The sequence below is a fragment of the Prionailurus bengalensis genome, chromosome E2 (genome assembly GCF_016509475.1).
Source record: "Prionailurus bengalensis isolate Pbe53 chromosome E2, Fcat_Pben_1.1_paternal_pri, whole genome shotgun sequence".
Taxonomy (NCBI): domain Eukaryota; kingdom Metazoa; phylum Chordata; class Mammalia; order Carnivora; family Felidae; genus Prionailurus; species Prionailurus bengalensis.
The window spans coordinates 6,757,084-6,784,208 of record NC_057352.1 but is presented as its reverse complement, the minus strand read 5'-3'; the positions used below and the strand labels follow the sequence as shown (position 1 = coordinate 6,784,208).

Sequence of the window (27,125 nt, the reverse complement as noted above, 5' to 3'; positions counted from 1 at the left end):
CAATGTAATAGGAATTGTTGTGTTATAGGCTTTGCTTCCCCGTTCCAGAAGTTCCAGACGGGATTGTCCCAATCAGGGTGAGGTGCAGGTAGAGAAGTGTTACTGGGACACACAGCCTTTCATTTGCCATCATTGGGGGGTTTCCGTCCACCTCTGATGTACCAAGTTTTCATAATGTATGTGATATTCTGTCTGTTGGCCTGTTAGAGGCCTCAGTCTTAATCGCTCTGTCTAATGTGCCATCACCTCTGCCAGTAGGGGTGGCTGATATAACCCAAGCAATTCAGAACCCAATAAAGTTCACTAGTAAAGCGCTCAGTCCCTCCAGCAGTGAAGGAAAAATCCTCTTGTTTCCTTCCTGTCACCTAGAAGGAAGTCAAGTCTTACTGAACCCCTCGGGTGTGGGAGACAGCACAGGTCTCTGTGAGTGCTGTGTCTGTCATTTGGAGCCTCTGGCAAAGGGAGGAAGCCTTGACCCAGAAGCACCCCCATGGTATGTGATTTGGGGGCTCATGCAACACAGTTAACTGGTGCACTGTTTTGAAACAGCAGTTTAAAACTAAATAAATAATTTTTAAAAACATTTTTTTCAACATTTATTTATTTTTGGGACAGAGAGAGACAGAGCATGAACGGGGGAGGGGCAGAGAGAGAGGGAGACACAGAATCGGAAGCAGGCTCCAGGCTCTGAGCCATCAACCCAGAGCCTGACGCGGGGCTCGAACTCCCGGACCGCGAGATCGTGACCTGGCTGAAGTCGGACGCTTAACCGACTGCGCCACCCAGGCGCCCCTAAATAAATAAATTTTTAACAATACACTGATTAACTTGCTAGTGTGCTCTCCTCAAAACTGACCCTTAGGAGTGTTTTCACTGTGTGGCTTCATATTCCACTTTTGGAATGAGTCAACATGGACTCACTGGGAAGAGAGTAAGGAAGGGCCTCACGTTTCTCGTGTCGAATGGAAGTGCCTATTCAAGAATGAAGGCACACTCTTTCCAGCAACATGCCACGTTGACAAGAAAAAGTCATACCCATCCCTTTCGAAGAAATTTTTAGCTCCACGGTGTAGCGAAAGCCACTGGCACTAGGAACCCTCAATATCCTGAGGGTCCCCTAAATGCATGGCTCCCTTTGCTGATGGTTTAGGTAGGCTGAACTCTGGTGGTGTCCCCTGGGCCACTGGGTCTGGTTAGTCTCGGCGCTGGCTCTGCACATCCGAAATCAGAGGCAGTCCTTCCTTCACTGGTCGTATGTCAGATTCCTGGGCTGCTGCCAGGGGTCTAGCTGTTGAGTGTGCGACTTGGAAAACAGTGGATGGCAGATGAATGACTTCCCTCACTCCCCCCCACCCACCGCAAACCTTAATGGGCTGTGAACAGCGGAAGCACATTTCACTGCTATAATAATTGTGTGGGTCCCTCATTCAGTGCCCTTGGTGAGGCCTGTTCTCACAGAGACTGATCAGAATGAAGCTGCTGATTGAGCCTGTTTCTGATCAGAGGTATCTGTGCATAGCGCACTTGTGACTCCTTTGCACGGTTTTATTGAGGTATATGGGACGAATAAAATTGTATGATATTTAATGTGCAGCCTCAGCTAACAAGACCCAGAGCTGTTGGGGTGGAGAGAGATCCCAGAACACAGAGAGCAAGCAATGAAAAATGCAATGCCTCAACATCTCTTTTTATTGGGAGTCTTGCCCTTCTGTTGACACAATGAAGGGGGAGAGAGCATCCCAGGCCTTTCCTTCCCTATTGGCAAACTCACTGTAACAGTCTTCCTAAGATGTTGGTGGAGGTTGTTTTGAGTGAAACTTGGAACAGAGATTAGACCCAACATTTCCCGACTCTGTCAGAGGAGACAGACTCCAGGGCATACTCACGATGCCAGGCCAGGGATGGAAATTCTGGGTCAGGGAGACAGACACGTGGTGGTGGAGTGTGGCTCTGGGGTTCAGGGCCAAGCCTGCAGAGGTACAGGGAAGGAGAGACATCTATGCAATGATCTGAGAATTGAATGGGAACTGCTCTCTAAGGTATGGAATGGTTTGGACAAAGGCCTGTTTGGTGTGAGAAAGCGTGATGTGCTGAGGGGGGTCCGATTTTCCACAACTGCTAACCTCCACCAGTGGAAGTGACATGGGGCGTGATAGTCCCTGCGGTGCACCCTGGGGGCTTGGAGCTCCAGACTGTGTCCTGAGCAGGATGCCTGGGCAGGCACAGTGTCTCTGGCCTCAAGAGACTCATGCCCTAGGTGGTCTCTGATTCGGAGTCTGAGGTGGATGAAAGATAGATAATGCCCTCGTGTTAGAGTGTGTTAGAAATTTATTTGGGTGTCTCACTGAGTCTCAGGAACAGGGAGTATGATGACAAAGGGAGAATTTCTGGCAGGTTGATGAAAGAAGTGTATGACAAATGATAGAACTGTACATTGGACAGTAAAATTTGCTGTATGTACATTAAACATACATATTAAAAAGTTTTTTAAAAGGAGGCAGATCATGGGTGGCTTGGTTTGTTGAGCATGTGACTCCTAATTGCGACTCAGGTCATGATCCCAACATGATGGGATTGAGCCCCATGTCAGTCTCCATGCTGAACGGGAGATTGCTTAAGATTCTCTCTCTCCCTCCACCCTTTTGCTACTCACATTTTCCCTCCCTCCCTCACTCCTCCCCCCTCTCTCTGTCTCTCAAGAAAAAAAAAAAGAGGAAATTCCTGACACATGCTACAGTGTGGTTGCACCTTGAAAATATTATGTTATTTAAAAGAAGTCAATTCCAAAAGATGATAGATTCCATTTGTAGGAAATGTCCCTACTGGACAAATGGATGGAAACAGAAAATAAGCTTATGGTGCCCAGAGTTTGGAGGGATGAGGCTACTTAGGGTGATGGTTGAAGGCTACAAGTTTTTTGTGTGTGTGGTGATAAAAATACTAGGAATTGATTGTGTTAATATGTGCACAGGTGTATGTTTAAAAAAAAAAAACACACATTGAAACCACTGTGCACTCTAGGTGGCGAATTGCATGTGAATTGTACCACAGTGCTGTCCCAGAGATGGTACAGGAAGATAAGAAAGCTGCAGAGCCTAGTTTATGATTTTACAAAGGAGACTTCAGGAAAAGTTGTAGGTAACAGGAGGGGTCTAACACTTTGACAGAAGGATAAAGTTACCAGGAAGTTGTAACAATCCTGAAAGTCTGAGTACCTACCATCAGAGCTTTAAAATTTGTGAGGGAGCAAAAAGAGAAATAGAGAATCTCACAATTATGTTTCACAATATTTACAGGCTGTGTATGAAGGTCACAGAAGATCAGTAAGGATATGGAAAACTTGATCAGTGTGTCAATCATGGTGATCTAAATGGGGCACCTACTCCACAATGGCAGATACACATTCTTTACAAGGTCATGAGAACTATTCAACATGATAAGCCAAATTCTGGGACAAAACCAGTCTAAACAAAGGAATTACAAGACATAATCTGTGATCATAATGGAATGAAGTTAGTAGCTGGTAGGAAAAAGATATTAGAAAATTATCCTAGATAATCTGAACTCAGAAAACACACTTCTAGATAAAGATGAGTCGAAGTGGAAGGCTCCAATCAGGTGCCATCTTGAACTGATTTAATAAGAATAGTGCACGTCCAACTTTGTGGGATAGAGCTAACATACTGCCTACTGGGAAACAAAGCATGAAATGTTTTCATGGATTTTGTTTTCTGCCACTTGATTAAATTCCCTATTTAATTGTAGTAGATTTGTTATTTATTTTTAAAGAACTGCTTATTTTCTGTCAATCTGATTCAATTTTGTTTTTTAAATTTTGTTCAAGTATGGGCCAGAAAAGCCTGTGTTTTATTTTGAGCATTTTATTTCCCCATTTGGTTAGTGAGAGATGCTAATCTATAAATTTCTTGTAATGGTTTTGGCATCAGAAGAATGCTAGATTCATAGAGTAAGTTGGAATATCTCACTTCCTCTTTAAATTTGATTAGAGTTTGATAGAATTGGTTTGAATCTCATTATCCCTCCCCCACTGATTGATTGATTTTAACTGTTACTGTAGTTGCAAGGTGATTGGTTTGCAAGGCTTCCATGGAGTTGAAGAGATTGGATGAGGATTGGAACAAGTTACAGTGCCACAAGGCTCACTGTGATTTGATGTGTGGACTTAATCAGCTGCTCAGCAGGGCAGAAATTATTCACCTCTAACCAGGGCCTCACAAATGGGTCAGAACAGCACACAAAAAATTAATCAGCATTTCAATATTCACCTAATCGATTCTAAGCTTGGAAGGGCAACCTGATCTCTCTGCTCTTCTCCTGACATCCATTTATTTCATATTCTTTCTCTCATCATGTAAATATATTCCTTGGGGTCTCTGTCTATTCTACACTTGACCTAGATATTAGCTGGGTCTAGCTTTAACCCTCTGAAATCTTGTCTTTCAGTCTACCAGTTCCACAGTCTTGAAAGGCTAACGTTTTCCCAGGAGTTTGTGCTAATTCCCACAAGCTGACACTATCAGGATCTCCTGTGTTGTGAAAATAGCTTTCCCCATAAAATTAGACATGCTGTCTATAAGGGCAGACATCAAACTGAAGCCCTCAGTGAACATTCCCAAAAGAATCCTCTTACACAGAAAAACATCTGGAATCTATGTGGATGTTGAAAGATGTGGTCAGAATGACAGAAGATTCCAAGGCAGTCTAGGGCAAAGAGTTGGTATCCTCTTAAAATAGTTGTTTTTCTTCCATTGGCCCTCTGAACTGCACTGTTTATGAGGCTTCTTGGATCTTTGCCCTCTTCCTATGCAGTGCCTTCCCCTGCAATTCCTCCCCTCCTCTCTGCCAAGTTGCTGATCTGCCCAAACAAGTTACCTTCTTCTCCATTTGGATAGGGATCGGTAGGCTCTCTCAAGTCTCCGTGCTACCCGAATACCTGAGTATATTGTGATTTAAAGAGTAGTTGAGCTTTGCTTCAGCATAATCCATATTTTAAAGAGTTTCTCCTATTTATCTATCTTCTATCACCTATATTTCAGTCTCTGGCTCTGCCTGTTTGTTTTGCATCACAACTATGGTTATTTCAGAAACCGTGAGAGTTTGAGATTAGCCTGCAAGTCTTAATAGCTACCAGCAGAAGACAAGAGATTCCTAGATTGAATACAAAGCACTTTATTACTCATGGCCCAGCAGGCAGCATGAACATCCTGATTCCAACAGTTTTCCAAGGCCCTCTTCCTTGTCCTGACCTTATTCCAATCATGGTTCCTTGGAGGGGTCCCAATGAATGCTACACATGGAGTGTTTACATCACACCTGAGGAACCCTGAGTATACAAAATCCAAGATTTATAAAGGGGTATTCTACCACACCTGCTGCTCTTTGACCCTGGGGAAGACTTTAGCTTTGTTTCCCTGTACAGCAAATAAGTCAGTATGGTGTTCCAGTGGGTGACACTGTCCTTGTCTCCCAAGGTATTTTTCTAATCACACATAAGGTAATCCAGTATAGAAGAAAAGCTGTCCATGCTTCTGTAGGAGGCATGTACATACGTGAGAAACCCATGGTAGAACTGTCTTCCAACAATATCCAGCAGTCATTTCTGGACTGTTTTGGCTCCTGTCACAATTTCCCATGAATTCATCCCTTGTTCAAATGCTCTGATTAATCTCACAAATGGCTAGGATCAGATTCATTCAATTTTCATCAAATAACATTTGATTGAGACCACTATCAACAGGATACTATGTATCAGGATGAGGTGAACCTGCATTATTCACCTCTACTGTGCCTATATGGTTCCTACATTCATCCATCAGAAGGAATCCCAAATACCCATTAGGGTCCACCATAGAATGACAAGTGGCTTACTCTTTTAGATGCCATATTGGGGTGCGTAGGCGGCTCAGTCAGTTGAGTGTCTGACTTTAGCTCAGGTTATGATCTCATGGTTCATGGGTTCTAGCCCCATGTTGGGCTTTGTGCTGATAGCACCAGATCTGATCTGCTTCAGATTCTCTGTCTCCGTCTTTCTCTGCCACTCCCCCACCCGACTTTCTCTTTCTCTCTCTCTCACACACACATACACACAAATAAATAAACATTTAAAAAATTTAAAAATAAGATGCTATTGACTTTTCCAATGTGATGAGTGAATAATCAACTGAGGATTGTGCAAAATGATACAACTTACATTTTTCTGCTAAGATAGTGTTCCTTATCCAGAAAAAGCAGAAGCTAAATACTGTGGAATCTTGTCTCATTATCAGAAAGGGACTGACAGTTGGAAAACATGCAGAAATTAGGTCAGTGAGGAAGTAATGGTGGGTTGCTCTAGACTCAGCAGAGGATCTGGGGGAAACACGAGTGCTGTGAATGTGTTGGACCTGTGCTTGTGCCTGTGCAGGACGAAAACCCTGGAGCTGCTGGCCCAGATCCTGAGTCCAGGAAGTGAAACTTCAGGGAATACTATCAGTATTGCATAGAGTGACCCTGAGATTGTCTCATGGTCAGATATAGAACAGTACTCAAAATCCCTTTTCTTTGTGATGTTTTTTTTTTGGCTGCTCTGTTTTCCTGACACATACAACACATACATAGGAATGATAAAATTTTCTATCATACATATGATCCAGAAGAGGGAAATGGACATGCTAACATACTTTGGAGCTTTGACTTTAAGATACTTCTAGGAGGAGTTCATGGGGCTGATCACGATGGTCTGGAAGACACTCAAGAGGCAGGTACTGCCAATGGACATTCCCCTGCCCACCCTCTGAACATACAAAAGAAGTTTGCATCCAAACTCATTGAAGAAATATTCTACCCCCAAAGCTGCCAATGTCTTGGGGACACCTTTTGAGAGCATCACCAAGGAGGTGGCTATAATTAGGTGCATGAGAATCAACTCTGTGGGTCTCAACCTCCCTTCGGTGTGGTAATGGAAGACATAATGGTGAGGAAGAGAGAAATTGTCCAGGAGTCAGACTATCAACTGTGGTAAGATTATTGCTATTGCCAAATCCCCAGAACCTATTCTATCATTCAGTACATTTTCCTTTAAATTATAACCAAAGTCATTCCTGTGAACAAAAAGTTTCCTTGAAGATTTTTTACATCAAGAGTAACTTTGGTGGGTTGCTCCTTTGGGCTTGCCAAAGACTTGAAGAGGCAGGAGGAGATGGAGACAAGAACCAGGATATTCCATGGAAGTGTCAGCACTAGAGATGAGGTGGTTTGATTGGGAAGAAGCAAAGGTAAGTGATAGCAAGTGGAAAGAACGCTGAATACTAATAACAACCTTTTTAGAAACTGATAATCGTTACTCATATTGGAAAAAAAACATACAACGTGAATCATTACCTACATCATGGGATAAATCAATTCTGAATATGTTCCTGATTTATATATCAAAGAGATAATATGAAACTTGTCATTGCTTGAGTTGATCAAAATAGCAAGAGATGCTTGAGAGATCGATGGTACCATTGGATATGTCCTGCCAAAATTGTGTGGATAGAAAACACAGTTAGATTCCAAATCATTGAGGAAATGTTTCAAATAACTCTATTCTTGTGGATACCTTTAAGGAGAATGATCAGGACTTGGGTAGAAACAGGTGCTTGAGAATCAAAACTGTGCACCTGAATGTGTAATGAGGGTGGAAAAGGAAGAGATGGTGGTAAGGAAGAGAGAAAGTGCTCGGAATCCCTAGATGGTCTGTGATAAGTAGGCCATTCATATTGGTAAGTGCTTTCATGCCATTCACACAGTTCCCAGTGACAGATCATCATCTTGAGAGCCTGAGGAGCCTGCCTGAGCACATGTGGTGTGGACTATATTGATCATATCAAATAAAATACAAGTATTCACTGAAAAATAATTAACATTTTTGTTGTTGTTGTTAAGCCTCCCAGAGTTGAGGTTAGAATTTTATTTTTTTTATTTTTTATTTTTTCAATATATGAAGTTTATTGTCAAATTGGTTTCCATACAACACCCAGTGCTCATCCCAAAAGGTGCCCTCCTCAATATCCATCACCCACCCCCCCTCCCTCCCACCCCCCATCAACCCTCAGTTTGTTCTCAGTTTTTAAGAGTCTCTTATTCTTTGGCTCTCTCCCACTGAGGTTAGAATTTTAAATAACACTTAGTTTGCATGAATCGGTACTGTCATGTTGTACCCCTGGTATTTTCATAGGTCTTCCTACCTGCATAACGTAGGCACTGCCATTGCATTATTTTCATTGTAAAGAGAAGGAGAATTTGGGACACAGAGGTTGAGCGATCTGTCTAAATTCACATGCTGGCAGAGGAGGGGCAGAGAGAGAGGGAGACACAGAATCTGAAGTAGGTTCCAGGCTCTGAGCTGTCAGCACAGAGCCTGATGTGGGGCTTGAGCTCGTGAAGGGCGAGATCATGACCTGAGTTGAAGTTGAACGCTTAACCGACTGAGCCACCCAGGCACCCCTTTCTCAGACTCTTAAGTATAGAGAATACACTGATGGTTACCAGTGGGGAGGTGGATGCAGGGTATGGGTTAAATTACTGATGGGGATTAAGGTGTGCACTCATTGTTATGAGCACCAGGTATTATATCGAAGTGTTGAATCACTATATTACACACCGAAAATTAATATAACAGTATACGTTAACTAATTGGAATTAAAAGAAGAACAAAAAAAAACTTTGTGTATATTGTTTGGAATAATATACAACCTTTCTGTAGTATTAGGAAAAATAATTATATTTCCTAATTAAAAAAAGAGTTAAATATTGTCATTCCACACATCATGGGATGTGGATTGTTAATCAAGTTGCTTTGTGCACATATGAATGAATGGTATCAGTGGTTCTTGAGATGGGCTGACCTCTCCACCATTTTTGCATGTTCTCACAGTGCATGTATACTTGTGAACTTTCCCTTGAATGGCTGTAAAATGCAAGATCCCACCATCTGTATACCCTCATGCCTTCACCTTTTATTAAATGGTCACTTTTGATGTTGAACAATTTAATAGAAAATGTAAAGGAGAAAATGTAATCTTAGAGCAAATGTACACCTGCATCATATGCTTTATCTAAATTCACCAATCATTACTGGTTTCTCACCAGTTCTTTATCTGTTGACATGTCTTTGCTGTTTCATGTGAGAATAATTTGTCACCATATTGACATTTTGCCCGAATACCAGAATATTTATCTCTTTACGTGAAGGCTATTCTGCTAATGCAATAAAACCTTCACACTTAAGAAAGGATACTAGTGTTATGCTATCATTTCATAGACAGTCCATAGACAGATTTCCCACAGTGATACAATGATGCATTTTTTATCTGTTTTCAGAAATCTAGGATCCAGTCATGTCACAGGGACTTAACTTATTGTCTTCATTCTTTAGTTTCTTTAACCTAGAACAGCTACCACTCTTGTTTTTAATTTGTCCTCAGTGTAAGTGACAGTTTTGAAGAATGCACTCTTTGCTTTTCAGAATGTCTCTCAGCATGGATTTCTGTGATTGTGTCTGTTATCCTGTGTCTCAGGTACAACATTTGAGCAGAACTTCTACACACAGATGATGGTGGGACCTGCTGAGTGTATCACCTCAGAGGCAAAGGTTATAAGGAAACGTTGGTGGACTAGATGTGTGGATAAGTTTCTTTTTGGGACAAGCAGGAGACTTGCCTTGATTGTTGAAGTGAGCTGGGTAGAGAAATTGTGCCCGGAAGATTTTCAGGGTCCTGAAGGAGCTCTGTCAGCTCCCAGATGCAGACTGATCAGAAGTCTAATTCTTAGCATAGAGTATCCCAAAGAGTCTGTTACAGGAAAATGCCCAGATGATTCCTAGGCTCATTAATTTGAGAAGTAATGTGTAACTAAATGGTCCCTGGCACAGGTTTCACATTTAGGATCACATTTAGGATCATGGGGTTTCAGAAACACCATCATGTGTGCTCTACTGACGTCTTCCATTTTCATCCTGTGAGCTGTTATGTCTCCAGGACTCATTTCTGAGAGTGGAGCCCAAGCTCTGGCCCATGGTGAGGTAAAAGGGGTCTGCTGTGCCTGGTTTTGTAGGAGGATCTTGGTGCCGTCTCGTCCCCTGTGCTGTAGCAGGATTTGAGATGTTTCTAGGAGGGCAATGTCTCTGAAGACAGGGGAGGAGAAACTTGTGGTAGGACCTTCAGATCAGAATTGTTTGTCTTTGAGTCCATCCTGTGGAAAAGGACATGGAAGGGCAGCCTTTTCTGCCTTTGAAGGTGCTTCTGCTTGTGGGGAGGCAGGCAGAAGGGAAGGTGTATCAGTTTGCTGCAGTTGCGATAACAAGGACCCTGAACAGAGTGACCAAAACAACAGAAATTTATTGTGTGGCAGTTCTGGAGGCTAAAAGTCCGAGATCAAGGTGTCCTCAGGGCCATGCTCTCTGTGAATATCCTGGGGGAGAGTCTGCTCCAGGCCACTTTCCCAGCTTCTGCCTCCATGGCAGAACAACTTCATGTTGTGTCTACCTTTCATGTATGTGTGGTTTATTTTATTTTATTTTTTTAATTTACATCCAAATTAGTTAGCACATAGTGCAACAATGATTTCAGGAGTAGATTCCTTAATGCCCCTTACCCATTTAGCCCATCCCCCTCCCACAACTCCTCCAGTAACCCTCTGTTTGTTCGTCATATTTAAGAGTCTCTTATGTTTTGTCGCACTCCCTGTTTTTATATTATTTTTGTTTCCCTTCCCTATGTTCATCTGTTTTGTCTCTTAAAGTCCTCCTATGAGTGAAGTCATATGATATTTGTCTTTCTCCGACTAATTTCACTTAGCATAATACCCTCTAGTTCCATCTATGTAGTTGCAAATGGCAAGATTTCATTCTTTTTGATTGCAGAGTAATATTCCATTGTGTATATATACCACATCTTCTTTATCCATTCATCCATCAATGGACATTTGGGCTCTTTCCGTATTTTGGCTATTGTTGATAGTGCTGCTGTAAACATGGGGGTGCATGTGTCCCTTTGAAACAGCACACCTGTATCCCTTGGATAAATGCCTAGTAGTGCAATTGCTGGGTTGTAGGGTAGTTCTATTTTTAATTTTACAAGGAACCACCATACCATTTTCCAGAGTGGCTGCACCAGTTTGCATTCCCACCAGCAGTGCAAAAGAGATCCTCTTTCTCCGCATCCTTGCCAACATCTGTTGTTGCCTGAATTGTTAATGTTAGCCATTCTGACAGGTGTAAGGTGGTAATCTCATTGTGGTTTTGACCTGTATTTCCCTGATGATGAGTGATGTTGAGCATTTTTTCATGTGTCGGTTGGCCATCTGGATGTCTTCTTTGGAGAAGTGTCTATTCATGTCTTTTGCCCATTTCTTCACTGGAGTATTTGTTTCTTGGGTGTGGAGTTTGAGAAGTTCTTTATAGATTTTGGATACTAACCCTTTATCTGATATGTCATTTGCAAGTATCTTCTCCCATTCTGTCAGTTGCCTTTTAGTTTTGATGACTGTTTCCTTTGCTGTGCAGAAGCCTTTTATTTTGAAGAGGTCCCAGTAGTTCATTTCTGCTTTTGTTTCCCTTGTCTGTGGAGACGTGTTGAGTAAGAAGTTGCTGTGGCCAAGATCAAAGAGGTTTTTGCCTGCTTTCTTCTCAAGGATTTTTTTGGCTTTCTGTCTTACATTGAGGTCTTTCCTCCATTTTGAGTTTCTTTTTGTGTATGGAGTAAGAAAGTGGTCCAGGTTCATTCTTTTGCATGTTGCTGTCCAGTTTTCCTGCATGACTTGCTGAAGAGACTGTCTTTATTCCATTGGATATTCTTTCCTATTTTGTCAAAGATTTGTCATACATTTGTGGGTCCATTTCTGGGTTCTCTACTCTGTTCTGAGTGTCTGTTGTTGTGCCAGTACCATACTGCCTTGATGATTACAGCTTTGTAGTATAGCTTGAAGTCTGGGGTTGTGATGCCTCCTGCTTTGGTTTTCTTTTTCAAGATTGCTTCGGCTATTCGGGGTCTTTTCTGGTTCCACACAAATTTTAGGATTATTTGTTCTAACTCTGTGAAGAATGCTGGTGTTATTTTGATAGGAACTTCATTGAATATGTAGATTGCTTTGGGTAGTATCAACATTTTAACAAAATTTGTTCTTCCTATCCGGGAGCATGGAATCTTCTTCCATGTTTTTGTGTCTTCTTCAATTTCTTTCATAAGCTTTCTATAGTTTTCAGTGTATAGATTTTTCACCTCTTTGGTTGGATTTATTCCTAGGTATTGTATGGTTTTTGGTGCAACTGTAAATGGGATCTATTCCTTGATTTCTCTTTCTGTTGCTTCATTGTTGGTGTAGAGGAATGCAACCAATTCTGTGCATTGATTTTATATCCTGCCACTTTGCTGAATTCGTTAATCAGTCCTAGTAGTTTTTTGGTGGAATATTTTGGGTTTTCCATATCGAGTATCATGTCATCTGGGAAGAATGAAAGTTTGACCTCCTCCTGGCTGATTTGGATGTCTTTTATTTCTGTTTTGTCTGATTGCATAGGCTAAGACTTCCAATACTATGTTGAATAACAGTGGTGAGAGTGGACACCCATGTCTTGTTCCTGACCTTAGGAGAAAGCTCTCAGTTTTTCCCCATTGAGGATGATATTAGCGTTGGCTCATTCATATATGGCTTTTATGATCTCCGGGTATGATCCTTCTATCCCTACTTTCTTGAGGGTTTTTATCAAGAAAGGATGCTGTATTTTGTCAAATGCTTTCTCTGCATCTATTGAGAGGATCATATGGTTCTTGTCCTTTCTTCTATTGATGTGATGAATCACGTTAATTGTTTTGCAGATATTGAACCAGCCCTTCCTCCCAGGTATAAATCCCACTTGGTCATAGTGAATAATTTTTTTAATGTATTGGTGGATCCAGTTGGCTAATATCTTGTTGAGGATTTTTGCATCCATATTCATCAGGGAAATTGGTCTATAGTTCCCTTTTTTAGTGGGGTTGCTGTCTGGTTTTGGAATCAAGGTAATGCTGGCTTCATAGAATAAGTTTGGAAGTTTTCCTTCCATTTCTATTTTTTGGAACAGCTTCAAGAGAATAGGTGTTAACTCTTCCTTAAATGTTTGGTAGAATTCCCCTGGAAAGCCATCTGGTCCTGGACTCTTGTTTGGGGGAAGGTTTTTAGATTACTAATTTGATTTCCTTACTGGTTATGGGTCTGTTCAAATTTTCCATTTCTTCCTGTTTCAGTTTTGGTAGTGTGTATGTTTCTAGGAATTTGTCCATTTCTTCCAGATTGCTCATTTTATTGTCATATAGTTGCTCATAATATTCTCTTATTATTGTTTTTATTTCTGCTGTGTGGGTTGTGATCTCTCGTCTTCATTCTTGATTTTATTTATTTGGGTCCTTTCCTTTTTCTTTTTGATCAAACTGGCTAGTGGTTTATCAATTTTGTTAATTCTTTCAAAGAACCAGCTTCTGGTTTCATTGATCTGTTCTACTGTTTTGTGTTGTTTTTTGCCTTTTTTGTTTGTTTGTTTCGATAGCATTAATTTCTGCTTTAATCTTTATTATTTCTTGTCTTCTGCTGGTTTTGGGTTTTATTTGCTGTTCTTTTTCCAGCTCTTTAAGGTGTAAGGTTAGGTTATATATCTGATATCTTTCTTCCTTCTTTAGGAAGGCCTGGGTTGCTATATACTTTCCACTTATGACCTCCTTTGCTGCATCCCAGAGGTTTTGGGTTGTGGTGTTATCATTTTCATTGGCTTCCATATACTTCCTAATGTCCTCTTTAACTTCTTGGTTAGCCCATTCATTATTTAGTCTCCAAGTATTTGTTACCTTTGCAAATTTTTTCTTGTGGTTGATTTCAAGTTTCATAGTGTTGTGGTCTGAAAATATGCACGGTATGATCTCAATCTTTTTGTACTTGCTGAGGGCTGATTTGTGTCCCAGTATGTAGTCTATTCTGGAGAACATTCCATGTGCACTGGAGAAGAATGTATATTCTGCTGCTTTAGGATGAAATGTTCTGATTATATGTGTTAAATCCATCTGGTCCAGTGTGTCATTCAAAGCCATTGTTTCCTTGTTGATTTTTTTGATTAGACGATTTGTCCATTGCTGTGAGTGGGGTGTTGAAGTCTCTTAATGTTATGGTATTACTATCAATGAGTTTCTTTATGTTTGTGATTAATTGATTTATATATTTCGGTGATTTCACGTTTGGTGCATAAATGTTTACAATTGTTAAATCTTCTTGGTGGGTAGACCCCTTAATTAAGATATAATGCCCTTCTTCATCTCTTGATACAGTTTCTATTTTAAAGTCTAGATGGTCTGATATAAGTACAGCTACTTACCGGCTTTCTTTTGTTGACCATTAGCATGATAGATGGTTCTCCATCTCCTTACTTTCAATCTGAAGGTGTCTTTAGGTCTAAAGTGGGTCCCTTGTAAACAGCATATAGATGGATCTTGTTTTCTTATGCATTCTGTTACCCTGTATCTTTTGATTGGAGCATTGAGTCCATTGATATTAGAGTGAGTACTGAAAGATATGAATTTATTGCCATTATGTTGCTTGTAGAGTTGGAGTTTCTGGTGGTGTTCTCTGGTCCTTTCTAGTCTTTGTTGCTTTTGGTATTTAATTAATTAATTAATTAATTAATTAATTAATTTCATCTTTTTTCCCCTCACAGAGTCCCCCTTAAAATTTCTTGCAGGGCTGGTTTAGTAGTCACAGACTCCTTTCATTTTTGTTTGTCTCGGAAACTTTTTATCTCTCCTTCTATTTTGAATGACAGCCTTTTTGGATAAAGAATTCTTGGCTGCATATTTTTCTGAATCCGCACACTGAATATATCCTGCCATTCCTTTCTGGCCTGCCACGTTTCTGTGGATAGGTCTGCTGCAAACCTGATCTGTCTTCTCTTGTAGGTTAAGGACTTTTTTCCCTTGCTGCTTTCATGATTCTCTCCTTGCCTGAGTATTTTGTGAATTTGACTATGATATGCCTTGTTGATGGTTGGTTTTTGTTGAATCTAATGGGAGTCCTCTGTGCTTCCTGGATTTTGATGTCTGTGTCTTTTCCCAGTTTAGGAAAGTTTTCAGCTATGGTTTGCTCACATAACCCTTCTACCCATATTTCTCTCTCTTCCTCTTCTGGGACCCCTATGATTCTGATGTTGTTCCTTTTTGATGAGTCACTGATTTCTCTAATTCTTAAATTTTTAAAATGTTTATTTACTTTTGACAGAGTGAGAGAGAGACAGAGCATGAGCGGGGGAGGGGCATAGAGAGAGGGAGACACAGAATCCAGGCTCTGAGGTGTCAGCACAGAGCCCGACACGGGGCTCAAACTCACAGACTGCGAGATCATGACCTGAGCTGAAGTTGGACGTCCAACCTACTGAGCCACCCAAGTGCCCCTGATTTCTCTAATTCTTAAATCATGCTCTTTTGCCTTAATCTGCCTCTTTTTTTCTCCTTCATTATTCTCTATAAGTTTGTCCTGTATATCGCTGATTCCCTGTTCTGCCTCTTCCATCCTTGCCGCTGCGGCATCCATTCGAGGTCACAGCTCAGTTATAGCATTTTTTATTTCATGCTGACTAGCCTTTACTTCTCAAAGAGGTAAAAAATCTGTATGCTGAAAACTATAGAAAGCTTATGTAGAAATTGAAGAAGACACAAAGAAATGAAAAAATATTACATGCTCATGGATTCAAAGAACAAATGTTATTAAAATGTCAATAGTCTCCAAAGCAATCTCCACATTCAATGCAATCTCAATCAAAATGCACCAGCTTTCTTCACAGAGTTAGAACAATCCTAAAGTTTTTATGGAACCACAAAAGACCTCAAATAGCCAAAGTAATGTTGAAAAAGAAAACCACGGGCGCCTGGATGGCTCAGTGGGTTGGGCGTCCGACTTCGTCTCAGGTCATGATCTTGTGGTTCGTGGGTTCGAGCCCTGCATCGGGCTCTGTGCTGACAGCTCAGAGCCTGGATCCTGCTTTGTATTCTGTGTCTTCCTCTCTCTCTGACCCTTCCCCGCCCATGCTCTGTCTTTCCCTCTCTCAAAAAGAAATAAACATTAAAAAAATGTGTAAAGAAAAAAGAAAGAAAACCAAAGCAGGAAGTTTCATACTTCCAGACTTTAGCCTGTATTTCAAAGTTGTAATCATCAAGACAGTATGATATTGTCACAAAAACAGACACATAGACCAATGGAATATAATAGAGAACCCAGAAATGGACCCACCAATGTATCGCCAACTAATCTTTGACAAAACAAGAAAGAGTATCCAGTGTACCGGATGGTGCTGGGAGAACTGGACAGCAACATGCAGAAGAATGAAACTGGACCAATTTCTAACACCATACACAAAAATAAATTCAAAATGGATGAACAACCTAAATATGATTCAGGAAACCATCAAAATCCTACAGGAGAAAACAGGCAGCAACCTCTTTGTCCTCAGCTGCAGCAACTTCATACTTGACATGTCTCCAAAGGCAAGGGAAATAAAAGGCAAAATGAACTACTGGGACCTCATCAAGATAAAAAGCTTCTGCAGAGCAAAGAAAACAGTCAACAAAACTAAAAGGCAACCAATGGAATGGGAGAAGATATTTGCAAATGACATATCGGATAAAGGGTTAGTATCAAAATCTATAAAGAATTTACCAAACTCAACACCTGAAAAACAAATAATCCAGTGAAGAAATGGGGAGAAGACATGAATAGACCCTTTTCTAAAGAAGACATCCAGATGGCAAACAGACACATGAAAAGATGCTCAACATCACTCATCATCAGGGAAATACAAATCAAAACCACACTGAGATGCCACCTCACACCAGTCAAAGTGGCTGACATTAACAACTCGGGAAAGAACCGATGTTGGCGAGGATGTGGAGAAAGGGGAACCCTCTTGCACTGTTGGTGGGAATGCATGTTGGTGCAGCCAGTCTAGAAAACAATGTGGAGGTTCCTCAAAAAATTAAAAATAGAATTACCCTACAACCCAGCAATAGCACTACTAGGGATTTATCCAAAGGATACAGGAGTGCTGATTTGAAGGGGCACATGCCCCCAATGTGTATAACAGTGCTATCAACAATAACCAAAGTATGGAAAGAGCCAAAATGTCCATCAAATGATGAATGGATTAAGAATGTGTGGTATATGTATATGTGGAATACTTGACAATGTAAAAGAATGAAATCTTGCCATTTGTGACCATGTGGATGGAACTAGAGGTGTTAATGCTAAGCAAAATAAGTCAGAGAAACACTGATATTATGATTTCACTCATATGTGGAATTGGAGAAAGTTAACAGATGATCAGAGGGATAAGGGATAAGGATGATCATAGGGATAAAATAAGATAAAAACAGGGAGGCAAACCATAAGAGACTCTTAAATACGGAGAATAAACTGAGGATTGATGGGTGGGGAAAATGGATCATGAGCATTAACGAGGGCACTTGTTAGGATGAGCACTGGGTGTCACATATAAGTAATGAATCACTGGATTCTACTCCTGAAGAAAAGACTACACTATATGTTAACTAACTTGAAAATTCAATAAATAAATAAATAAATTCAAGATTTAAAAAAAGGCATATTTTGATGACATAAAAAAAATGTACATTTGCAAACTACGGTTTTTCCAGATGATGAGAAAGAGGCCCAGAGAACTGAAGAGCAAAGGAGGAAAAAGTCTTTCTCAGGCAAATATTGGCTTCCAGGTAAGGTGCTGTGTCCTTTCTTCCCCCTGAGAGGTCATTTGTTTATAACTTGAAAACCTTTACTTCTCTCTCTCAACCCTGTCACCCTGGCCCCTTGTCCTGGACTCTGTGTCTCACACGCCCGCTCTCCTCTCCAGCGCTCTCTGTCCTGGACCCATGGTGCCCTTCTGCCCAGACTGCTTCTTTCCCTCAGGCTTTGCATCCTTTTCCACACATTAGTGGTCTCTAGAGATGCTAGCTAGAAACTTGTAGTTGTTCTTGGTAATTGGCAAGTAGGAAGAATGTTTGCAAAAATATTCTGAGGACCCAAGCCTATCACTGCTAGTGCTGCTTTAGGTGAAATGCTAATTGCCGTTGTGAGGGGAGGGGGGGGTCACACAGTCATAAACACACATCTCAGGGCCCAGCTGCCCATCTTGCACACGTACTCACTTCTCTGACTGTCAACACAGAATCTGGCTCAGTGCTAAAGCTACACGGGAAGGTGGAATACCTCCTGAACCAGGAGCTGAGTTGGTGTAAAGAGATGGGGTCCTACACCTACACCCATCCCTGATGGCTCCTAAGGCTCATAGTGTAATCCTCACTGACAGTGATTATGTGGTTTCACCCATGTGGTCATGTAATCTGATTTTTAATGTGCTTGAGGGCTGTATTTGTGGACTCCCTGTTCAGCCTACTTTGCAGGAACCATAGACATAATGGTCAGGTTTCTAAGGTGCATTCAACTAAATAGTCAGATGAATGTACAGTAATCATCTGATTGTGTGCAGAAAAATGTGTCTGATCGCTGTTGCTGGATTAGAAATGCTTTCTGTAACTCCGCATCTATGACGCACTGAGTAGATTAAATAATTGTGTCTCGATTATGGAGAGACTTTTCCCAGTAATGTCAAGGAAACAGCTTTCAAATAAAATGTAACTTCGGTTTCAGGGCGAGATTTTTAGGCTCAAATGTATCTTGTGATATTTCTGATGCTTTTAAATATTATAATAGCAATCCAAAAAGTTATATCACTTATACAATATACAAAGTTCTTGCATTAACATTTCATTTTGCATATTTCTTATATTGCAGTATCTTTCACAAATCTTGCTTTATTGGTACTAATTTTATTTAACTCAAGTATTAATAAAAGTGATATTATGTACATATGTGTGTGTGTGTGTGTGTGTGTGTGTGTGACCATACTTACAGAGTTCCTGTGTCTTGTGGTATTGCACTTTTGTTCGTGGAATGAAAGCAAATGATTCTTTCTGTTGTCATCTTAATGGAACACGGGTCAGCATGTGGCAGGTCATTAAATCCAGGTTGTCACGGGGCAGGAACCTGCAGCTTTGTAGTCCTGCCTCAGTGCACCTATAGTTTACTGAGGTCTCTAGGGTATTATTCACAGTTTATATTTGCCTATAAGAAAAAGTCTTCATAAATACCTAGAAACTTGTTATTAATAAAAATTCAAATTAAATAGCACTAATCTAAATTGAAATGATAAGGTACAAAGACAAATCTAAATTTAGGTCTTGGTTTATTTAAAGAACACACCTGGAACACTTATGTGGCTCAGTTGGTTAAGCGTCCGACTCTTGATTTCAGCTCAGGTCATGAGCTCAGTGTTCCTGAGATCGAGCCCCACGTTGGGCTCTGAGTTGGGATTTTCTCTGTCCCTCTCACTTCTGCCCCTCCTCCACTTGCTCTCCCTCTCTCTAAATAAATAAATAAAATATTTTAAAAATACAGAAAAAATAAAGAACACAGCTTACTAGCATTTTCTTATATTATGGATTAAATGCACTAATTTTGTTCCCCACCCAGCCATGTTCCAGTCCCCACTCTATCCCTTATTTGTGAATGAATTCAGACAAAGCAGTTAACCTCTCTGTGCTTATGTGGTCCTCATCTTTATAAGGAATGTAATAGTGCCTGCCTCATGTATTTATAAGAAATATTAAGTTAGTACATGGGTGGTTGTTATAACACTGATTCACATGTAGCAAATGTTGTATAACAGTTGTTCATGCAACTCTTGGAAGGCCCTAAATGACTGAAGAACTTTAATTATTTGAAAGTAGGAAGTGTTGGGAAGTGGAGAATATCGGATTTCAGCTGACATGATTCATGTGGCCCCTGCCTCCTATTCCCACCTAGGATTCTCTAGCCCAGAAGACAAGTATCAGTCACTTAGGACTGACAGCATGGCCACCAGGGATCTGGCAATAAGAATGATCTTCTTACTAGTGTTTCCTGTCTTCTCTTCATTGTGATTCCTCAAAACCTAAACATAAGTGGAAGCATTCTTTGTTCTCAGTATGTGCTGCTAAATAAAAAGGAAAAACGGGAAAAAATATATAAAATCCCCTCGTCTTATGAGAAATCTGTAAATCGAATGTATTTCCATAATGTTTGTTTGGTAATTTACTCATCCCCCTCAGAGTCTCCAGTACAATTATGAGAGGCTAACCCAAGAATGGTAAACAGAACATACTGAGCATTTTCTTCAATGTTAACAAAAAATTATAATAACTGTAATATTATATAATTATCTTGTAAATACTCGTGTGATTGACGTTTTACTAATATCTGCCATTCTGGAGTTCAGAATTTATGTGTATATAAACACCAGGTCTTGAAAAAATCCAGATATTATGGAGAAAACTTTGAGCATGTAACTTAAATTTGTCACAGTAAATTTTCCAAAAGTGAAGTAGGCAGGGGATTATAAGAAAAAGAGCCTGGAAATGGGTCAGCATGTGGCAGGTCATCAGTTACGCTGAAGAGAATAGTGCTGGAGGGAAAATAAAGTCAGCAAAGAAAGCTTTGGGGAGCCAGGTATAATTGTGTAATGTCATACCAGAGAGGCGGGAGTCAGTCATGTGAAGTATGATGTTTGGGAGCATGGGAGATAAGCTTGTGGGAACATTTTCAGGGAGAAATGGACAGGTTGGACTGGAGAGGGTAGTGGACAGCATAGAATTACATTTTAGCTGGTTCTTAACCAATATCAAGTGATTGTGACATTTTTATAAGCCATGAATTCCATGGAATTGGTACCTGGAGAAGAAAGATTTTTCCCTCCTTTGTGAAGATGATTTGGGCATGTTGGGAAGAAAGAGGTTTGGAGGTGCACACTTGAGTCTTTGAAGTGAAGATATTAGTTAATGTTGGAGACTTCCACTCAATTTGGAGCCCTGAAGGGAGTGCCATCTGAAGGGCAGAGACATGAATCCATTCTGTTTATGTGGATTTTGTGACTCCTTGACTTTCAATTCTCTTTGATTTTAGGGGAGATTTTTATATAGCTATCTCTGTATTTACATTCTGAAGCTGATATAAATTATTGAGAATTTAATAATTTGAAAAAAATTTTTGACCCAATGGATATATCCATTTTTACAGATTAAAGATAGAACCTTGTACCACAAATGGAACCCATATTTGTAGCTCACATGAGGCACGTAAATATTAACTACATTTTTTAGATCACAAAACATGAAGAAGAAAAATATACAAATACATGCCTATCTTCAATTATTGTGTGTAGGGATCTATATCTGTGTGTGATCTGTGTGTGTTTATACATATAAATGTAGACTTAATTATGTTTGTTACCTATCAATTAACATATTGAAAAATTGTACATTAAGAACAATTTTAGGGGTGCCTGGGTGGCTCAGTCAGTTAAGTGACCGACTTTGACTCAGGTCATGATCTCACAGTTCGTGGGTTCAAGCCCCACGTCAGGCTGTGTGCTGCACACTTGCTCGGAGCCTGAAGCCTGCTTCAGATTCTGTGTCTCCTTCTCTCTCTGCCCCTACCCTGCTTGTGCTCTGTCTCAGTCTCTCGAAAATAAATAAATGTAAAAAAATTTTTTTTAAAAAGAATTTTAAATAGTACTAGTTACAATTATGACAAAACTCAAAATGTATGTGATAGTATGTGTATATTTCCATGCTAGTTGTTTGATTGTAAAATTCCATAAAATGTATTTTTAATTTTTATACTTTAATTCAGTTTCTTTGCCATACCTCTTATGAAAACATCCAATGAATGTAGTAAAAATTGCTTGATTTTTGAAGGTATAATTAATGCATTTAACTGTAATATAATAATTGATACATTTGAATGCAATGGGGTTTATTATTTAATCTATGTTAACTACTTTTCTATGGATTGCAAAATATAATTTTCATTTATAATTCTACATTATAATTGAACTTCTTTCTTTGAAGTTGTATACTCATCATTTCTGTTTTACCTAGAAATTTCAGCTTACATTTAAAAGCTAATCACAGTGTCATTTTATTTAATATTCTTAAACCCCACCTTTATAATATATGGACAGCTCTAATCTATTTACCATATCCCATCTTTTTGAGGCTGATATGTATTTGAAAAATTTAAAGACACATGCACTGGTGATAAGTGCATTGCTCAAGAAAAGTTCACAAAGTGAACACATTCTGTACTCAGTACCTAGATCAATCAATAGAATATTGTCAGACTTTTGCTCCTTACCAGTCACTATTCCTCTGGGCCATCAGTACTCTGACATGCATGGCACAACATAGGTTATTTTAGCCTGTCTTGCATCTTGTATAAAGAAGGCAATAGAGCATTAACTCTTTTGTATTTGCTTTTGTCATTCCTTCTGTTGTTTATGAGTTTATTGCTGCATGCTGTTATTAATCATTTATTGGCATTGCTGTGTAGGGTTCCATTGTGTGCATATAAAATAATTTACCTAATCATTCCACCATTAATTAGCATATGAGTGGTTTTCAGTTTGTGACTATTAGGAATACCACTGGTATCTAAATGTAGACCATGCTTTGTTGGCACACATACATATTTCTGTTGGCTATATAAGTAACAGTGGAATTGGTGGGTGACAGGTTGACAGTTCTGTAGCTTTAGGAGATAGTGCCTAATGGGTTTGGAAAATGTACAGAGTTTCACACCCACCAACAGTGTAGGAGATTTTTGGTTTGTGCACATCCTTGTCAACAGTTTCAATATTTTTTCATATTTCTCTTTGACTTCTGGTTAGTGTCTGATGGTACCAAGTAGTGATTTTCTTTTAATGTCCTTGATTACTATGGAAGTTGAGCATCCTTTCACATATTTATTAGACATTGGGAATCCTCTTTTTCAAGTATGTGTTAGTTTATTTTGTCCATTTTTATTGTGTTTTTTTTGGTTGGGTTTTTTTTTTTTTTGGTTTGTTTATTTTTTCTTATTGATTTGTAGTAATTCCTTTTATCTGCTGGATAAGTTTCCTTTGCTGGTCTCTTTTCTCACACTGTCTCTGTGTCTCTTGGTCTTTCCTGTGTGTGTTGTGTTTTGATAAGGAGAAAGTCTTAATGTTAATGTAACTATTTTCTCTTTTATAGATAATGTTTACTGTTCTGTTCAATAAATTCTTTCCTATTCTAAGACTACAGTTATTCTCCTTTTTTAAAATCCATATATCACTTTAAAATTTAGATTGGCAATCCATCCAGAATTGTTTTGCTGTATGTTTGGGTAATGTATTCTGTTTTCTTCTGAGAAGATAACAAGTTTGAATTCACTGAGAATATGTGATATTGTTCCTTCTTTTCATTTGCTTTCATCTCTCCTTGCTCATGCAGGTTGACATCACTGCTCCTTTGGATCCATCTTTCCTGTGAATGTCCTGGTAAATCTGGGTCTTTTCCTGCTCCTTCAGTCTTTCACAGTGCCACAGCACCACACAACCAAGGGCAGTCTTGGTATCAAAAATCTTCAATGGATCTTTTTACTCAATCAATCATAACCAAATTTTTAAGGGAAAGGTGCACCCTATGGGAAAACGATTCTGCATGATCCTCTCATTTTTTTTTTTTTTCATATCTTGTTTCAGCTTCTGTCCTGGAATGGCTTGCAAACATTTTTGTGTAACAGCCTCTGAGGATGGCAATACTGTCTTTCTTGGGGAAAGGGCAGATTAACTACCTGGCCAATGTACTAGAGATAATGCCTTCCTCAGAGGCAATGTTGGGCAGATGCGTTTCTAATTCAACGGAAAAAATTGGGTTTTCTGAACTTAATTTTCTCCAGCTGTGACATGAATCTACTGTGTGTGCAGCATCCACCTGGACTTCTTTGCATGGCCCCCGTGAGACCTGTGGAAGCAAAGGGAAGAGATGTGAACACAAAGCTCTTGCTGCCTGTTGTGCATGCATAATACTGCCTTTGTCTCAGTCCCTGGCATCTCGTGTCTTCTACCAGCATCCATGCAGCTGGCAGGCTAACTTACTGGTTTGTAAATGGGGTAAAATCTTACACCCTTTACATTTCTGGACAGTCTTAGCAATGAGGATAGGGTAGCTATTGAGCCATACAACCACCAGCCTTAGTGTGTTGTCATAGTAGCAGAGGAAAGCTATGTTGATGAGGTAGTTTGGGCCTCTCTCAATCTGTGTGGACTGCTGTAAGAAAATTCCACAGGCTGGGAACCTTATAAATAAATTCATATCTCACAGTTTTGGAGGCTGAAAATCTGAAATCAGGCTGTCAGTGTGGTTGGCACGGGCCTTCCTCTGGGTTGCAGTCTTCTTGTATCTTACATTCACAGGGTGGAAGGGATGAGGGAGCTCTCAGGTCTCCTTGTAAAGGGCACCCATCCCATTCATGAGGGCAGAGCCTCCCAATCATGTCTCAAAGGCTCCACCTTCAAATGCCATCACCTTTGGGGTTAGGTTTCAATATACGAATTTTGAGGAGACGCAAACAGACCATAGCAGGACCCTTTGGAACAAGTTCAACAACCAGTTGTTGTTTCTGCTGTTAGAATGTGACAGGAATTGTGTTATAGGCTTGTGCTTCCCCATCCCAGAAATTCCTGAGGGGATTATCCCAGTCAGGGTGAGGTGCAGGTAGAGAAGTGTTACTGGGACACACAGCCTTTCATTTGCCCCCAGTGTGTGCGTATAAGGGCTAAGGATTTAGGTCAACCTCTGATGTACCAGGTTTTCATGATACACATGATATACTGTCTGTTTGCAAGTTAGAGGCCTCAGTCTCAACGCCCTGTCTCACATGCTATCACCTATCTGCCAGTAGGGGTGGCTGATACCACCTGCTCAAGTTCAGAGTCCTGTATTCCAATGAAAATACTTTAGAACTCTATGGGCACGTTTACAGTGCTCAATCCCTCCAGTAGTGAGGGAAAAACCCTTGTTTCTTTGCCTTCCCATCACCTAAAAGGAGGTCCAGCCCTTACTGGACCTTAATGGTGTATGGGAGACGGCACACGTCTCTGCGAGTGAGAGTCTGTCATTTGGAGCCTTTGGCAAAGGGAGTCAGCCTCTACCTAGAAGCTCCCTAGGGGGTGTGAATTTGAGGCTTCTGTGACACAACTCACAGGTGTGCTCTTTTAAAATAGCAGTGCTTAAAAACTAAATTAAATAAAGAGGGTTTTTTTAAATTTTTTTTTCAACGTTTTTTATTTATTTTTGGGACAGAGAGAGACAGAGCATGAACGGGGGAGGGGCAGAGAGAGAGGGAGACACAGAATCGGAAGCAGGCTCCAGGCTCTGAGCCATCAGCCCAGAGCCGACGGGGCTTGAACTCATGGACTGCGGGATCCTGACCTGGCTGAAGTCGGACGCTCGACCGACTGCGCCACCCAGGCGCCCCTAAATAGTTTTTAAAAGACTGATTAGCTTATTAGTGAGCTCTCCTCAAAACTGATCCTTAGATGCATTTTGACTGTGTGCCTTGATATTCCAATTTTGGACTGAGTCAACACGGACTCACTTGTAACAGGATAGAAAGGGCCCCAAAATTCCCATGTCCCATGGAAAGTGCATATTTAAGAATGAAGGCAAACTCTTTCTAGCAACATGTCAGCTTGACCAGAAAAAGTGGTACCTGCCCCCTTGAGAAGACATTTTTAGCTCCATGCTTTGGTGAAAGCCACTGGCACTAGGAACCCTCAATCCTCTGAGGGTCCCCTAAAAGCATGTCCTTGTTCACTGATGGTTTAGGTAGTCTGAACCCTAATGGTGTCCCCTGGGCCACTGGAATGGGTTAGTCTCAGTGCCGGCTCTGCAAATCTGAAATCAGAGGCAGTGGTTTCCTTCATTGGTCACATGTCAGATTCCTGGGCTGCTCCCAAGGGTCCAGCTGTCAAGTGTGCGACTTGGAAAATTATGGATGCCAGATTAAGGACCGCCCTGCTTTGTTGGGCTGTGAACTGTGGAAACCAATTGCATCGCTCAAATACTTGTCTGGGTCACTCATTCAGATGCTCATGGTGAGGCCTGTTCTTTACAGAGTCTGCCCAGAATCAAGTTGCTGTTTTGAGACTGTTTCTGACTCAGAGAGTTGTCTGTACATGGCACGCCTGTGACCTCCCCACCCCAGCCTTAGTGAGGTATATTTGAGAAAGAAAATTTTATGATATTTAAAGTGCACTCTTACCTATGAAGACCCATAGTCTCAGTGAGCTGTTGTAGTGGTGGGGAGATCCTGGGCACATGCAGGGCAAGGATTGAAATATGTAATGCTACCACCATCTCCGTGTATGAGGAACAGTTGTCTAACTGGAGTGGGTAGGCATGTTTGGAAAAGAAGCTTAGGCTATTCAGACGTGTCCAGGAGTCCTAGCTCAGCTCTGGCTTTCAAGGGGGCAGTGAAGGGGGGAAAAGCATCCCAGGTCTTCTCTTCCCCATTCCCCAACTCCCTGTGTTAAGGTGCTCTTAAAATGTGGTGGGGGGCTGTGTTGAGTAAAGCTTGGAATAGAGATTAATTAGTAAGACCCAACACTGCTCCCACTCTGTGAGAGGTTAAGACTCCAGCGCATAGTCACAGTGCCAGCCCAGGGATAGAAATTCTGGGACAGACAGATGAGAGACTGAGAGATACGTGGGTTTAGGGTGGGGTGGTGGTGGTATGTGGTTCCGGGGACTGGAGGACCAAGCCTGAAGAGAGGCAGGGAAGGGGAGACATTTATGCAGAGATCTGAGCATTAAATAGGAACTGCTCTCCAAGTAGAAGAGATGGTTTGGACAAATGCTGTTTCACGTGAAAACGCACGATGTACGGAGAGGGCTCTAATTTTCCAGGACTGCTGAAGTGCAAAACGGGGAATGGATGTGCCAAAACACTGCTTTGGAACCAGAACCACACGGGGCTTGAGCTTCAGGCAGAAAGTAAGGCAAGTCGCCGCCCTTGTGTGGGCCTCCGCAAAATAAAGCATAAAACCAAAGTCTCAACCCCTACTCCTCCTTCACAAAGTTGCTGGGGATAGATCCATCAGCCACTAGAGCCACCAGCTCACAAGCCAAAACCTGCAGACTGTCTCGCTCCCCACATGACGTCAT

At 40.7% G+C, this 27,125-nt stretch overlaps 1 pseudogene; it reads right to left on the bottom strand.

Annotated features, from left to right (window-relative positions):
• Positions 1–1,193: 1,193 nt before the first annotated feature.
• LOC122495263 lies at positions 1,194–27,125 on the bottom strand (annotated as a pseudogene).